Source organism: Microtus pennsylvanicus, chromosome 1 (assembly GCF_037038515.1).
Source record: "Microtus pennsylvanicus isolate mMicPen1 chromosome 1, mMicPen1.hap1, whole genome shotgun sequence".
In the NCBI taxonomy this organism is placed as follows: domain Eukaryota; kingdom Metazoa; phylum Chordata; class Mammalia; order Rodentia; family Cricetidae; genus Microtus; species Microtus pennsylvanicus.
Genome location: NC_134579.1, coordinates 169,818,924 through 169,834,622, shown reverse-complemented (window position 1 = coordinate 169,834,622; position 15,699 = coordinate 169,818,924).

Below are 15,699 nucleotides of genomic sequence, written 5' to 3'. Positions count from 1 at the left end.
AAATGTATAGGGTCTCCGAAGTCTGAAAACTGCCTAGACTTTCCACACAGCACTTCTGTCTCTTGATGTGTTACAGCTCACTGTTAAGATACTTTATTTGAAATCTGTATGTTACATTTTTCTTCTAAGATCTGCCTGACATTTGTGTTGAAAAATAATATCTAGATTAAGAAAAGACAGAAGGGTGTGTGACATGAAACTGAAAGCATATCAAATGTATTGCTGGGAATGGGATAGAGATAGTCTGCAGGCATGCCCATTTGCTGTTTTGTGGGTAAATACATATATTATATGTTTTTGAAATGTTCTAGCTGTCATAATGGCATGTTGTAACTCATTACTCATGTCTGCAGAGTATTGGTATAAACAAGGGTGTTTAGTTATGCTTGGGGACACAGATATTTATCATTGGGTTATGTTGAGTACAAGACATTGAGTAGATAGGGTTGAAATCCTTCTAGCTCACAGACAGAAACTCCACAACTTTTCAGCTATTTTTTATTCACATAATATCTGAAATAAGCATGTTTATATAATGAATGTGCTGTATCATTTCTCCTATCCCTCATTTTGTGCTTTTTAACATTGCTTACAACTGCTGTATTTCTTGTAAAACCAAAGGCCTAGTTCCATTATTCAAGTCTCCATGCTATTTCACAGTTGTGGCACTTTCCTCCTTGAAGTCTGGCTTTTTATTACAGAGGATAAAATGCAAAGTCTTCCCACATCTGCCAGGAATCTGTGATTTAGACTCCATGCCCTTAGAGACCCCTCTTCTAATTTCTGCTCTGCAAGCAAATAGGTATTTTTTTTTCAGTTTTGCAAATTCTTTAGGCTCTTTAAGGAATCATTTTCATAATCCAGGATGCTATCTTGCTGAGATGGTTTCCTTTTACTTAAATGTCTTGTTAGCCAGTATATTCTTTAATTATTGCACATGGATCTCCACAAGTCCTCCACCAGTCAATGGACTTGCTATCTCTCATAGTGACTACTTTGCTTCCTTAGTAATACTTACAGCTTGTTTATTAGCAAAACTGTTGTCTTCTCCACTTAATTATGAGCTCTGTGAGGTGAGAGGTCTCATGCTCATGGTACTCCTGAGTTTAATAGAATGCATTAAACATTGTAATTATTGGATAATTGTGTAATTGATGGGTCCATGAGCTTGGGAAACAAACTATGACAAATGTGCCACCAAGGTGTCATTTGTGACATAGGAAGATAGAAAAAGCTATAAAACTGTTAGGTGGGTAAAAGCCAGATTAATGATATTCTATAGTAGGCCATGACCAGTGGAGTGGGTGAAGTGTTTTGGGGCAGGGAATGAATATCATGTGACCTATGATTTAGGAAGACTGATTTGACCAGCATGCCACAGACCTGATTATAACAGTAAGGCAGTCTTTATAGGACCAGTTTTTTTTAAAAAAAAATAGAGATGGCAGCTGCTTAGGGAAACATGTGGAATAAGGAGTAGTGTGGATTTAAAAGTTGGGCATACTTACACAAAGAAGCTATATTTTCCTCTCAGGAGCTCATTTAGTCATAATAATATGTTTTGAAGTTATTAGAGGAAGAAAATTAAAATGATTTTTTTTCCCAATTTCTGGTCTTTTGCTTCTACAATTTTATTTAAATTGGTTTTTGAAATCAAATACGTGGAGTTTTGTGTGACTGTCACACAGACATATTTAAGATATAAAATATTTATTTTATATTTAAAGATATAAAAATACAGTAGGGTGGTGTGGTGCACACCTTTAATCCCAACACTTAGGAGGCAGAGGCAGGTGGATCTCTGTGAGTTCGAGGCCAGCCTGGGCTACAGAGTGAGTTCCAGGACAAGCTTGATAGCTACAGTGAAACTCTGTCTTGAAAAACCAAAAAAAAAAGATATAAAAATATTTAAAGATATAACAATTTTTAAAATAGTATCTTAGTTTCCTTCTTGGACATTCATCATATCAACTAATCCTCTTCAACAAACATCAGATAAAATGAAAGCTAAAATGCTTTTAATAGAAATATTTGAAGATATAAAAAGTAAAACAAAAAAATGCTTCATTTTTCTTTTCTTAGATGTGACCAGACAGCCCCTTCAGAGCATAGACAGCCCCTCTAGTTACTTTGCTCAGGTTGTGCCTACATTGGTATGATAATTGTGCCAGCAAGGTGTCATTTGTGATTCAGGGAGATAGAAAAAAATACAAAACTTTTAGATGGATAGAATTCAAACTAATGGTATTCCATAGCAGGTCCTGACCAGTGGTAGACGTAAAGGGCTCAGTCTCATATCTTTCAGAGAAACCACCTCCCTTACTAGAACATGGGATTTTGATCCATGACTACTGGGCTTGAGTTCTGCTTCTGTCCTACACAAGCTGTATAAGATCCCACCCACTACTTAACCAGTATATCCTGATCCTGAAAGTAAAAGGGACTTTTATCCTAACTCATGACAAGGACTTCCGAACTAAGAGCTGATTTATAAACTTTGTAGTGTGAGAGGCACAGGTATTCTGCACCTTCATCTTGCAAACCACCTACTGTATTTCAGCTTTCATTTCATCTGATGTCAGTGCAAGGGGAGTAGCTGATATGATGACTGAACAAGATGAAACTAAGAGACTAGGACTCGTCAGGAAGCACACGGTCCCAGGAACAGTGGAGCATGTGGGCTTCACAGTCTATTACATTCAAAGTCATTAGGAAATGGTCAGCATAAGACAGAAATGCTGTCATCTGGGCTTCCTTGGGGTGTGTCTGTGGAGCACGGCCAGCTGAAGAGGAGGGGACCTTCCTGTTATGTCATCATTGCTATTGTTAACAAACTGATAACTATTAGGCAGTAAAAAGATCCCTACAGTGTCTGGGTGAAGGACGTTTTAGAGTCTTGAATGGGATAAATGAATTCCAAAGACGTTCCCATGTACAAATTTATCATGAATTTTGATTGCAATCAGAGGACTCATAGGTCCCCTGAAATCTCTCCAGAGAGAGCAATCCATGTACCCCAGTAAGAGTCAACAACTGAACTTTGTGCTTTCTGTTTTGTTTGCTTTGTTTAATTTATTATCAGCAAGATTGTTCTTGTGCTGTAAACAGTCACAGGGAGTCTAGCATGGTTCTAGGAACAGTGTTAGTTTTAGCCTTTCAGGCCCTCTTACCAATTCGATTGGGTACACTGCTCATATCTGTAACTGTGACTCAGTGACCATGGCAGAGGTCTGGGGTTACTCGTGGCTGGATCTTGGAGTTTGAGAGTAGATTGTCAGAAGTGATCCTTGGCTTCACGAGGCCTTTACCCCAGCATAAACTCTGGTATCCCCTAGAGATGCCGGGCCTTTAATAGCACACGCGCTGCTCAGCACACCTTTGAGGAGTTTTCACAGCAGAGGAGAACACAGTAGGATAAATACACATCCTAGACACCTTACAAAGTGTCACATCACCACTGAGCCCAGCGATGTAAAGGAGAATTCTTGAAAATAGGATTTTTTCTATTCAAATACTCAAATTGAAAGTACAACATCAAGATGAATAAATTTTATGATATGAGACAGATTCCACAAAAGTTGTTTCTCTTGATAGCTAAAATTCATATTCTTCACTTAGAGAAAATGTCTATAACTGTACCTAGTTTGATATTGCTTATAGCAAATGTTTAACTTTGATAACACCTGTAATTATTTCTCAAAAACCACTTTAGAAAATCAAGAAATGTATGAAAGTTCTTCAAATTAACCAAATGCAAATATGACTGAAAAGCTGAAATTTAGGGGTTGGGTATATATAACCAATGCTGATATCTGAAGTAAATTATAGACATGCATACGAATCCAAAATCAGGTTTATTTGAGTAAAATAAAAATGCTTAGTAAAATCAGTCTCTGAGACACTAAATGATAACCATCATAGGCACATATAATATCATCTTCTTCACCATTACAGCTATTAATCTAGCTTTGTCTGCTATTCTCAAAGTTTCTTCAAGTTGCTTTATTAATATTTATCCTTTTATCTTGATTACAATTAGAGGCATTATAAACTTGTTTACTTGTGTTAATTCTAGGAATGAAACCGAAATGCAAGAATTAGCCAACAGAAATGATTTTAAGAGAAATAATTTTACCATTCTCAAAAATAGTTTCTTATATATATCTAAATGTACTTTCACATAAACTAACATCCCAGAAGGGAAGTTTGGTTTTACAGGTGAAACAGAAATCTTGATGGATATCGCAATGTATGCTAACTGCATAAATTTGTCAAAAGAAATGTCATTAACTTGTCCTATATCATGAAATCCAGTGACTTGGAAACTGGCCCTTTGGAACAGGTTTCTTTGCTTAGTTCATGTGATCTGATGTTTATCTGGCTGCAAAATTTGTTTTTCTACAAAGAAAAGGGAAAGTAAAACAAACAAGCAAACAAACAAAAAACAGAATCCAAATAAACACAGAGGATTTTTAAACTGTACAGGGACATTTCTCATGGATAGTTTGAACGATGACATGGTCAGATAATGCAGTATTTTTTTTTTCAGAAAAATTGACTGTAGCTCCTGGTGGGAAAAATATCTTTAAAAAGATGAATTGCTCAACAATATAAAGTGGGAAGACAGGTCTTTTACTAAATAATTGTCTTTAATATCCCCCCTCTCTGTAAATGGTATATGTTAGGGGGACCAGAAGAGGTGTTGGATCTTTTTAAGCTGGGTTCTCAGGCAGTTGTGCGAACTGAACGCTGGTCCTGATCACTGAGTCTGCTCAGCTACCCGTTCCGAACCCACTGACGTATCTTCTCAGGGAAAACAGGAAAAGAAATGTTTTAAATTACAAGGTGATTTTTAAAGCTTTGGCTAGGACAAGTCATTCTATGGAATTTTAGTTACAAAGTGATTTTAAAGATTAGGTTAGGAGAAGTCTTTCTATGTTATTTTAGAAGGCATGGTAGGCCATTTTTTTCTGGGTAGCTGATTTCACCATTTTGTCCTTGAATTACAGACTTTAGCAAATGGACCCCAGTAGTGAAGAAAATTTTAGAGAGTAGAGTATATTGATAAATTACAATTACTGATTATACAACATTTTAAAGAAATATACATGCACTTAAGAAATTGTCTTTTTAAATAAATTACAAATATTTCTACACAGATCTTAAATTCTACCCAGTTAGGTAGAATTACGTGAAGAGTCCAATGTATCTAGGGAGTACGTAAATCAAAAATTGATTGCTTAGGATGCTAGATCTGTAAAGGCAGGGCTTGCAAACTGTGGAAGACTTTGGGCTGTGTTTCAAGGCTGACAAGTCACTTCATCTCGTGTTTTCTGGAATTAAAAAGTCTACATATTCCATATGCCAAGTCACTTGAGGATTGTGTAGAGATTCTGTTTGTGTTGGATTTTCCTAGGATCACCTAGGAAATTAGCATTGAGCTCTCCAGGTCCTTGGCTCAATCTAATACCAAACAACAGTTAGCTATTGAAATGAACCTCTTTGCCACTTAGACTGACAGAACTTTTCTTTTGCAATGGTGATTTTTCAATAGAAAACCCTTTTTATATGCCAAAGTTTTGATCTATTTCTTAAAAATAAAAAGAAAGACAGGCCAATGATGGCAAAGCACTTAGGAGGCAGAGGCAGGCTAATCTCTGTAAGTTTGAAGTCAGCCTGGTCTCAGAGTGAGTTCTAGAACAACGAGGACTATTACCCAAAGAAACTCTGTCACAAAAAAAAAAGCCAAACAAACAAACAAACAAAATTTATTTGAGAATTCTGTGCACGCAAACATTGTTTTTTGATGATATTCACACCTCCACACACCCTCTTAACACTTTTCTTTCCTCTCCCATCACGTCCTTTTCCCAACGCGGCACCCTCTGAGTCAGCTAGTGTTGCCCATACACTTGTGAGTATAGAGCCATCCACTGTCGTGTTGGCGGCTGACAGAGCTCCGTCCCTTCAGAGAAATGAACTTCCCTGGATCCTCAGCGAGGAGTGGGGCCTGGTGAGCCCTTTCCCCCTCCACATTGGAATGTTTTCTGATTTGATCTTGTACAGGATTTCTGTGAATTCATGAGTACAATGTATTCAAAAGACACTGTTTTGACACAGTTCTCTCTGATCTGTGGCTCTTACAATCTCCTCTTCCTTGAGATCCCCCTAGCCTTAGGACAGTGGGGTATTAGATAGATGTCCTTTTTAAAACTGCTCCACAGTCCATTTTTCTTTGCACCTTGACCAGTTGTGAACCTCTGTATGAACCACTGTCCACTGCAAAACCAAAGCTTCTCTACTGAGGGCTGAAAGTTGGACTCGTCTATGGTCAGGTTGATAAACATTTATTATTTTCATAAAGCCTTACTTTTTAGTCTATTTGCAAATGTCCAGAACATATAACTTAAGCATCATACTCATATGAGAAATAAAAACTATAAAGATACTCTTTTCTATTATAATGGTTGAATATTGATCTTATGATTAATTTTACAACATTTTTAATCTAGGGTAAAATGAATGATACCCTTTCAAATAGCACTGAAACCTTCCTTACTGCATACATGGTCCACGGCACAGGCATGGCAAATAACATTTTCAAACAGGCTTCTCCACAGAGCTTAAAGACTGAGAATGACAACTCTTAAGGAAATCTATAATATATCAACATTTGCTCAGAGATTAGTTGAGTGTATTTCAAAGTTATTAATATTTTATTGATTAAGTAACGCAGTGTTACTATAATTGACAAGACGAGATTTTTCTTTTAATATGTTTGCTTTTTCTTGTTCCTTATCCTTTTCTTCATCCTCATCCTCTTCCTTTTCCCATCCTTAATTGTAAATATTATGAGATAACCCAGAATTATTAGAAAATTCTAAATTCAGCCACACAATCAGTGGCTCCCACAACAAGGAGCCCGGTTTCTTCATATATATCTATGGCCTTAGCAATTAATAGTTGGATACTAGCTGTATCCCTTGTCATTAAGATGTGAGTTTCTAGAAAATGGATATTTATCAGTTAATTTGAAGCTATTCCACTTTAGCAAAACACTACCAGTTGGTTCTTCCATAATTCTATGACCTCTCCAGTCATAGGTTCTTAGGTAACTTTATTACAGAGTTCAGTTTCCTCCTGTGAGTGTGCCTTAAATTCAATTAGGAAGTGTGCTTGTTACCCTATAGCATCCATGTCACGACTGCATCAATGGGAGCATCTTGCTGGCCTGTTCATCATTATAGCTTACAGGGTTTTTAGCTGGATAGAAATACTGATAACAATCTTCTCGAACTCCCACCCCAAAAGCTGCATAGAACTTTGTATCACTGTGAAAGCTAGCAAGTGGGCTAGGATGTTCCTGTTCAGCAGAAAGTTGGTTTTTTGTTTTTTTGTTTTTTTTTTTTTTTTTTTTTTTTATGTATGATGCCAAACTGTGTGGTGTTTTCAACAATAGGCTTTTAGCAGAAAGTTATGCTAGGCAACCAAGAGTAACAGCAATATCCTAGATTGTTTGGAGGTTTCTTAGACCCCAGCCCGACCAACAGCTAGAAAAAAAGTCTCCAACACCTAGTCCTGGGATCTTGTGTGGTTAAAAAGTTGGGAGCTGGATTTGTAATGAGAAAATGAAAGGAACGACAAAAGAAATTGCAAAAGCAGACATACCACATGAATGATTGGTAAGACTTTGCTCTGTGAGGGTCAAATCAATTGTACCCTGAATATAGTTTTACCCTATTTACTAACAATGAAGTTCCGGCACATGAAAGAGAAACACTGAGTTGAATGGAGCCTTAGCTGAAGCAGTTGGCACAATGCGATCGGTATGGTAGCTCTGATCCAACGGCAGGTGTGGACCCTGCCTCTGCACGAGGAGGCAACACAATAGAAGTGGGTGCATTCCAAGCCTGGGAAAACACTTTGTTTCAATGCAATTATAGTTTATCTTTACACTAGTATGCTATCTATTGAATTTCATTAAAAACTGGGCCGCATTATCAAACTTTTCTCTTTTGAAAGGGATCGCAGATTGCCAAACTTTCAGGAAAACTGACCTAGCGGCATTCAGTTGAATTTAGACCATTCTTGGATGAAACATGAAAGTTTGGAAATAACAAGCTTCATTTTCTTGCTGCCCCTTCCCCTTCCTCTCTTTTATTCTGCTTCCTTGTCTTTTTTTCTCTCCGTCCTCATTTCTTTTTCTTTTTCTTTTGCCCCATCTCTTTCTGTTGAGATTTAAGAACACGATATAATCAGCTTTTAACTCAGAGGCCCCCACAAGCTAAGAGAAGTCTAATGCAAATGTGAAATATTTCCCCCATCTTTGGACATTCTAGTGTAAAGCATCGAGGATGCTTTAAGGTTCAGGACATTTATCCCACCCACGCCCACCCAGTGGCTCAAGCAGATCCCTCTGATGTGAAGACCCAGCAAGGTTACATGATGTGAGAGTTCATTGCTTTTCAGAGATCCAGGTGTTCTTGGAAGCAATTCCCAGTGTAAAATCCAGTACTTTGAAAAGCCAAATTCAGTTCAATAAAAGTATTTCAGAGTACACTGTGTACAAGACATTGTACTGTAACCTTAGAGTCAAAGCAAATAAATTAGATAATTTCAGCTACTGAGCTTAGAATTTGACCTAGAAGAAGCACAAGGTAAAATGTTTTCTATTACAGATTTTTAATGTATTTCTATTTTTTATGTTATCCCACAGTGTTTTATAGTATTATTTTTGTACAAAACTTTCCTGGCGTTTATTAATTTTTTTAATTTGGTGAATTTCTGAGCTTCTGATATGGCATCATTACTACATGTGATATTTTTGAAAAACAAAAATATCCGCAGACTGGGACCAGTCCCTAGCAGTGAACCGAAAATAAGTACAAAGTGAACCGCCAGTACAGAGGGCTGAGACCAGCACAGACATGGGATCCAGTGTGATGGACAGGCAATAACAGGACTGTGCCATTTCCGTGGCCCAGTGTCCAGTAGGACATGGAGCTCCTGGAAGGCATTAACAGACCAGACAGCTGTGGGTGGTGACATTGAGGGAGACTTTCCTGAATCCTCTTTTAAGTCCCCATCAAAAATAAACGTACGAACCCAAATGACACAGGTTTATTTTTCAAAGGACAAAAGTCTAAACTAAATCTTAAAATAACATAGGCCACATTATTTTGCTTTAATTAAGAAAAGATGCCCGATGTTGTGGACAGGGGGTTATTCAATGTTCATTTCAAGGAATGTGGACACCTGATCACATGATCAAATCGTCATTTCAGAGGCAGAAAACGAGGCAGAACTAAGAGCCTTGTTGCTACATTTTTTACTTTGGCAATATGGAGTGACAATGGGTGAGAATGTTGGTGAGGGCAGGGGGAAAATGAAAAAATGAAAAGTGAGGAGCTCACAGTGTCCTTTATAGAGCTGAGTCTGCAATGTGTATCAATGCCATGAGAAGAAAATGTAATGACCTAAGTTGGAAAAAGCTCAGGTCCAGGAAAGTGAAAACAACTTGTCCACTATCTACTACGTTACTTTCTCAAGGCTTTAATGTAAACCTGTCCTGAGCAGTTTCATGAATGAGACACTTTGGGGATGAGGGAGTTAACTTTGTGGTACACATATTTACATCACTTCACGCTGAGTGAATAAAAACAAAGCCAACTCAGGCAGCATTGGTATTATTACCATGAATAGTAGCCAAAAACATACAAATATGATTAGATTTTTTTAAATGCTAGAAGCAGCATTAATTATTAGTTAAAGGGACATCTGAGTGGAAATTTGAGCAGTATGATGAAGATATGATGTCATCTTAGACTTTTAACTCTGGGGAGAAAGCAGATGCGTGTACGCATCACTTCTATGCAGCATGGGAAGGGACTGTGAGACACACATCTTTGCTTCCATTCATGATATTCTCTTTCCTTAAAGGGCCGTGAATTGGAGCCTTCACTCCGTATCCATCCCATCGACTAGAAGCTTCAACACTGAAGGCCTATGTGTATGTCCTGTAGAACATTTTCTGAGACCCATACTTCTTTATTTGAAACGAATTGTTCTCTATACTACGTGGCCACAGCATTAGCCTTTCTTCCATGGATGCTTTTATTTTCAGCTCGACTTCCTTTAGGATTGGCACTTTGTTTTCTCTTCAGAACTGAGTTTCCTAAGTGATAACTTTGTCTGATTGTATTTCCACTACTGAACAGAACAATTCTATGTTCTGTAGGAACACGGCAAGCCCTCGACACCTTTTGTGTTTGGTTGATGCCTCGTTTGTTTTTAAAATAAAATGAAGTTTTAATTTTTAAATTTAACTTAAAACCATTAATAACTTTAACACCAAGAAAATCCTTAAGGATAAAAGGGATAGAATGTAACTTCAAGACTTTTAATGTTAGCTTTCCTTTATATTTTTAACCCCCTCTGTATTCTCATTAAGTCAAAGAATATTGGGAAAAATCAGAGGAAATAGGACATGGACTATCTGAATTTTAGATCACTGAGAAACCCACAGAAACCCTTCATGTGCTTAATACAAGTGAAAAGAGGACATGAGAGCCACACTAAATCTCAGTGTCTTTAGATGAAACTCGAGAAAACATGATTAATTAATATGACTAAGTCAAACAGAGCCCAGTCATTTTCTCCTGTTTGACTTTGTCCAGACTTCGTAAGATGCTTAGATACATAAAAGATTTATGGCTTGAAATTAGTTATTTAATAATAAAAATAAGCAGCCAAAGTAGAGAAACACAACCACAAATACACATGGCTCTTGAACATTTAGAATGAGCACAAAGCTTAGGTGTTCATTCATAAATTCCCACGTCTACGTGGTGCAAGGCAAGTTGCCGGTTATATAAACAGATTGCCTCATCTGTTTTTGCTTGGGAAAGTGGGAATATAAACACAATGTCTCTGCATGAGTACAGTAATAAATACATAAGCAATTTTCCTTTTTAAGAAAGCATTTAGAAAGGTTCAAATACTCTGTAACTACTTTAGTCTTGCTTCAGCAAGATTTGAGATCTAGATATTTCCTAAGGGAATAATTCAAAACAGAGACTAATACCACTTGATTTTTTTCATTTTTTTTTTTTTTTGTCAAGATCTGGATCGTAGAGAGAGACTTCAGAGGCTGCAGAGATGCTATAGTAATATCCCAGTTACGGCTTCTATTGCTGTGGCAAAACACCATGGCCAAAGCCAGTTGGGGAAGAAAAGGATGCATTTTACTTACACTTCCTGGTAATGGTCCATCACTTAGGGAAGTCAGGGTAGGAACTCAAGCAGGTCATGAATCTGGAGGCAGAAACTGATGCAGAGGCTATGGAGGACTACTCCCTCTTGGTTTGTTAAGCCTACATGTCTATAATACTCAAGACCACAAGCCCAGGATTGATACTGTCCAATAGGTGAGGTGGAACTGCTTGTATCAAACTTCGATCAAGAAAATGCAACAGAGGCCTCCCTCACAGGCCAATCTAATGGGTGCATTTTCTCAATTGAAATATTTTCTTTCTAATGACTCTAGTTTATGTCAAGTTGACCCAAAACTAGCCACACAGTAGCTATTTAGCCAAGGCATGTAGCCCAGAACCAGCTCTAGGATGTAGATTAATGAGCAAGGCCTGATTATAGCAGCTTGTGAACTGACTGAAAATTCTGATACCCTATGCATCGAGATTACTTGTTGGGAATGACAAAAAGGAGGGGTGGTCTGTGCTGCATGTACCTGGAACAGAGATCCCTCCTGAGAAATAGCCACTCCATATTTACATGGTCAAGCTGGAGTTCAAATTTCTCTTTTCTAAGCTTTGTGGTTTTTCATTACTGGGTAGATGCTTTCCTTCCTTGGCTGGGTGAATATTTGTGGCCTGACCTGGTGTGAGTTATATGTCTATTTCCTGTTCCTTTGTGGTTGGTATCCATAAATACAGATGAATAGGTATGACAGAGTTGCAGATTAAAGTGGAAGGGAAGGTGACCAGTGATTATTTCTATGTCATCCATGATAAGGTGGAGCTGCAGACCCTAGATGTTTCCTTTTGGCTCCCAGATAAGGCCTTTCTGAAGATGTTGAATCCAACTGGACATGATGGCTGTAGATGAACAATCATCTTCCTCTTCTAGAACCTTCAAATACCTCTTCAGGTAACTCAACTCTTGGGGAGATAGCTAGCCCACATCCCACAGAGAAAGCATAAATTGTTAACTTGTTCACTTTCCCTTTCAGGTTTGGCTGGAAGACACACAGAATGACTTTCCTCTACATGCTATAAGCATTGTTAGTCCCTAGGAGACTTTTATAAAAAAATATTTTATTTTTCAACGTAGACATTGGTTCCCTTTTACAATTCTAAGCAGCATAGTTTCTGGACAAAATTCAGCAGAGTTGAGCAGGAGATATCCCAAACAGGCCCGATCTTTATATCACATAAATTATTGCCTGTGATAAGAACCCCAATGACATCTCCTGTGGCTGGTGGGTTTCTATTTAATGAAATGCTTAGAGTAAGATGAATCTCCCCAGTGATTTGAGTAGGTCAAGGGTACTGGGTGGGCCCCATATGGGACATTCTCTATCAGTATTTGCCCATTCCTTGGTGTTCCCAGCTCAGCATGTTGCGTATTCACCAAAATAGATCTGTGGTTTGTCAAAGTGTAACCAAAAGTTGATATGGACTATTTTTTCAGACATCGCCATGGAAACCAAAACCATAGGCTGATGGAAGTGACAAGTATGCATCCAACCTGAGGGTGTCCAAAGAGGCAAGCAAAAGTAAATTCTGCAGAGAGCTCTAACTATCTGTAGCACATACTGTATGGCAGTTACAAAGTGTTCCAGTTAACAAGATCTGTCACTCATGACCGCTTTAGTGGTTAAACAGAAGGGAAGACACATCTACTTCAATGAACCTGGATATTATTGTACCACTTAATGACAATTTAGGATTTATTAGGGATTAGCAAGTAGGAGGATTAAGACAAATTATTTTAATTAATCTTTACCACATCCTTTGAATTTAGCTCTAACTCTCTTTTGTGTCAACAACAAGAACAATAATAATAAAAGCAGATATTCAGAGAGCTGACCTCACCAGCCTATGATGGCCCTAGTGGTAAGTGATAAAACTCAGACCCAAGACCATTTAGGATCATTTTTCCAGTGCTCTAGACTGGTTGTTCTACAGAGCTACTGGAAACCACAGTTATCGAGGAAAAAGGAAGAACTATTTTTCTGCCCCTTTTGATGGGCTCCATGTTAGCTTGTACCTTTGATAAATATGGTTGTAAAGATAAAATATAGCATAATTGTTTATTTATTTATTTATTTATTAAAGATTTCTGTCTCTTCCCCGCCACCGCCTCCCATTTCCTTCCCCCTCCCCCAATCAAGTCCCCCTCCCTCGAAAGCCCAAAGAGCAATCAGGGTTCCCTGCCCTGTGGGAAGTCCAAGGACCTTCCATCTGGACAGAAATCTCAAGGTCCAAATCAGGAGCAAAAGGAGAGAGAGCATGAGTAAGGAACTCAGGACCGCAAGGGGTGCACCCACACAGTGGGGAAGTTCTATTGGGAACTCACCAAAACCAGCTGGCCTGAGTATGAAAATATAGCTTATTTGAACAACCTCAACTAATGCTTTATCCTCTAAGATACATAGATATATCAGAAGGAATCCCCCCCACCACACTTTCTCACTCTGAACCCCTCGGGAACATTTGGTCACATCTGGAGACTTTTTGTGTTATTCACAACTTGAAGGAAACTGTCAGTAGAAACTCATGTGTAGAGATCACGCAGGTGCTAAGCCACCTATGACATAAGGAATAACCCTCTCTCAACAGAGAGTTACTTTCTTAAAATGGCAAAAGTTTCAGAAAGTTTCATAAAGTATTATGGGAATTAAAGAAAAAAAATTGAAAGACTGAGAACGTGTCAAGCTGAGCTAAGCATCTCAAATCAACAGAACATTCCATCCCATTTCTAGAGGATTTCCTGTTATTAGACTTTTAGCGTATGTCTCCAGCAAAACTGGTTTGTGATATTCGTGAACATTATTTTAAAAAGGAGGGAAGCTGAGGTGATGCCCAGGTGACACACTAGCCTTAGCCACACTCTCGTCTCTTTTCCTGGGTTCTTGAATTGCTGTCTGTAAGCAAACATGTTCTCTTTTTTTCTCTTACACTATTTTTTTTAAATGGCAGCTTCCTCTGCTTTTAAACACAGCATATGCTTCTTTAAATGTTCCACGTGGCCAGAGCTCCAAGCAGAGAGCTTCTCACATTTGTTTCTCATCATCTCTGACAGTTAGCCTCCCCTGTGACAAGAAACAGCTCACTCCCAAAGAACAGCTCTTCAGTACCATTTCTCCTTCCTCGGGTGGGGTAAAGATTTCTCATCAACAAGAATTCCACATCTTTCTTTGCAAATTGTTTTCCCAAGATTTTAAATTATTGGATAAACCTACAGGAAAGACAAAAAGAAAATCTTAAAAAGCTGAAGTCTATTTCTTTTTTTTTGAGGGGGGGGGGTTTGAGACAGGTTTCTCTGTATCTTTGGAGCCTGTCCTGGAACTAGCTCTTATAAACTAGGCTGGCCTTGAACTCACAGAGATCTACCTGCCTCTGCTTCTGGAGTGCTGGGATTAAAGGCTTGTGCCACTGCCACCTGGCAAAAAACTGAAGTCTAATTCTTTAACTTTCACATGAAGGAAACCCCTCACTCTAAACACACTCAAGATCTAACACAGGGATACTGTTCCACCCAATAATGAGGAAGACCACCTCCCTCTAAGAATAACCATGGTCTAACACAGGGATGTAGTTCCACCCAATACAGTCAAATGCTATTCTTATTCTAAGTTGATAGCCAAACTTACTTCTGTCAATACTTGATTTCATCAGTGATTTATTATATTCACTATATCATATGCCAAAGAGAAAATAATGGAAGAGATAATTAACTTATTTTATTGGCAGCAAACTTTAATTGGTATCCTGTGTCTTTGGTGACCAATTAATTTAACCAAATAACACCATTAGTTCTATAATCTAGAAAGCATGAAGTGATCTGATAATTTTGTTAAGTTCTATATTACTCCTAGAGTCATCCTGAGGTTATAGAATGATGCATACAAAATAGGAGGAACTTGGTTTTCCAGTAGGTATTCACAATATTAAGACACATGTGGAGGAGGTAAATACACATCTGTGTACTTTACCCCACCTTTGAAAAAACCAGGAAAAATAAGGGCCAGAGTCTTTCTCAGCCTCATTACTAGTGCTCTGTGCACCCCTAGTAACAATATCCATTAACATTAAGTGAAGGAAATCCCTTTAAGGTTTTAAGTTTGAAAGGAGATTGTTTTAATTTTGGCCTCAGGACCCTAACGACTAAGAAGCAGGGTTCTTACATTTATGGTATTTTCCCAACTAAAACAAAGTCAATATACCTATAAATATATAACCAATTATACAATGTGTAAGTATCTATATAATAATGCTCAACTGCTATAAATGTGTAGTCATTTATATGAAGTCAGACAAGTGATGTAATTTGTACTTATCATTTCTCTGTTACCTAAGAATGTTTCAACTGAAAACTAATTGTTAAGGTTTTTTTTTTAATAAAATTATATGATTTGTGCACAGATGCAATCCTTTTACCTCAGTCACAATGTGAATT